Source organism: Pundamilia nyererei, unplaced genomic scaffold (genome assembly GCF_000239375.1).
Source record: "Pundamilia nyererei isolate P.nyererei 1_Seehausen unplaced genomic scaffold, PunNye1.0 scaffold03036, whole genome shotgun sequence".
NCBI lineage: Eukaryota > Metazoa > Chordata > Actinopteri > Cichliformes > Cichlidae > Pundamilia > Pundamilia nyererei.
In genome coordinates, this window is record NW_005190437.1 from 2,027 (window position 1) to 4,294 (window position 2,268).

Below are 2,268 nucleotides of genomic sequence, written 5' to 3' on the forward strand. Positions count from 1 at the left end.
GCTGCAGTGGTTATTATTATATTTACATGCTTCCAGCTCCCGTTTCTACTCGGTGACAACTCGTACTTTTCAACTCTCCTTTTTCTCTCGAGGCTACATTCTTTAGGGTTTTGCCTGTAACACTCTGCTTATTTTGCCTTCATATTAAATTATTTTTTGAATAATAATTTTTGAAAATATTGCTTCATGTCATTATGCAGCAAGTAGGGGTGACATGGGCCGCGAGACTGAGACACTGGCATTAGAGCCTCTTAAAGCGTGTTTTGTTTGGAAGCATGGAATTAGCGTGGAATTACCAAAAATAGAGAGGGCATAGTCTCACATATGAAACAGGAAAAGACCTTGTGTAATCCATTTATTTCAACAAAGTAACTGTATTCTGAGTACCACCTTTTTAAACAGAAACTGTAACAGAATACAGTTACTCATATTTAGTATTTTAAATATGTGACGGCGGTATATGTATTCCGTTACTTTACAACACTGCGAAGAACTGAAGGTTTGAACAGTTTGAGAATGGTCAGATTTTAATTTAAATGATTTTGTCATAGACAAAATAAAGTCTCACCAAGCCAGTAATCTCCATCGGGGTTTCCGAAGCCCATCTTGTAGTGATTCCAGGGTCTGTAGAAGTTCAAGGAGCCATCCACCCTCTTGTGGAACACCTGGAAGAGGGGACAGTGTGGCCAGTTAATAAACATGAAAAATGTCAGGAAGTGAAATTTTCAGACAGCAGAGCTATGATTTTATAATTTCCTCCAGAAGGAAGTGTTCATACTGAAAAGTTACTTGACTGGAACTTTAACTGAAAAAAAAGAGAAAGAAAACTCACTGTCCAGCCTCCTCCCTCTAAGTCCATGTCACAGTACACCTGCAAACAAACATGTGTCACTTAATGTCACCTTTTAGCTTCTTGTAGCCTCAAACATAAGCTTTGTCTCCTACAGAGGCTGGACTGTACCTGGACAGCAGACTTTTCTCCAAAAGGGTAGATAGTGTACACGCCGCTGGGTCGGCTGCTGTCTTGTTGGTGGATGTCATTGCAGTCCAGTGGCTGAATGAGCTCTTTGGAACTTGTCAGCAGAGGAGCCAGGTGGAGGATGGCAAACACTGACAGCAGCTGGAACAAAGAGGAAGTTGTTGGTTTGATTGAAGGTGTCAGGAGTTGTTGTGTGGATGTGGAAAAGAGGGGACCCAAACGCTGAACTCGTGGTGAGGATTAAGGGTGTTTATTGGAGGATGAATGGATGAACAGAACAGGGAAGAAGGCAGGCTGAATGACTGAACTGAATGACTGACTGATCTGAACTGAAAGGCAAACGCGGAATAGACAGCAGTGACAACATCAATGACGCGACAATGAACTGGTGAAACTGAGGAACTTAAATACACAGGCTGAATGATGACAACTGGAAACAGGTGAGTACACGGCTGAACTAACTAATGATGCATGGAATGAACTGGAACATAATACACTGGTGGACAGGCTGGCACGGAAAACTGGAAGTGAAAGCATGGATGTGGAAAATAAACCAAACATGACAAAACTGAAAATGCTGGGTCAACGACCCAGGAAACTTGACAGAAGGAAGCTTTGAATCTCAGAGGAAAGATCAGCAGGCTCTTCGCTTCTTAACAAGCTCAGCAGAACCTGTGTTTCCCTCAGTGTTGCTTCTCAGGCTGCACTTAGCACTGAAATATGTATTCATCTGCAAGCAGTCCAAGCTGTTGTGCATCTGTAGGCAACTTTGGAACATCACAGCTCCTCCTGTTGATGCTATTTTTGAATAAATCCCAGATTGCCCCAAAGACGAGCTCTAAATCATCTCTTCTTATCATTATTGCATAGGAAGTAACCCAGACAGTAAAGGTGACCTGTTGTCAGGTAATTACAGCCATGTGAAATATGAAGCCTGAAACAGTGAAGCTGGTCCTCTGCAGGACACTGTGTCAGTGTCACATTTTGTTTCACAGAGCTTTTAATACAAACCTGAACTTCATCCACTAATTTACATGGCTCAAGTCTAAAAGTCTAAAGACCATCAGTCCCACACAGGACACAAACTCTATTCTCCTGAGGTGAAAGGAGTTTTATCTTGCTCACATACCTGTCCAGCCCATTTCCACTTGACGTACATTGTCAGATTTCTGCTGTATTTAATGATCTGCTGATGTGGATCTGAAAGAAATAGACTGAGTTAAAGCAGAACATGCAGAGAAATCAGTTACCTACCTACAGAATTAAAGACAAACAAATCATTCAACAAA

At 41.7% G+C, this 2,268-nt stretch overlaps 1 pseudogene; it reads right to left on the minus strand.

Moving 5' to 3' along the window:
- LOC102215257 (microfibril-associated glycoprotein 4-like) overlaps positions 1–2,218 on the minus strand; it is a 4,155-nt pseudogene extending 1,937 nt beyond the window's left edge.
- Positions 2,219–2,268: the final 50 nt, after the last annotated feature.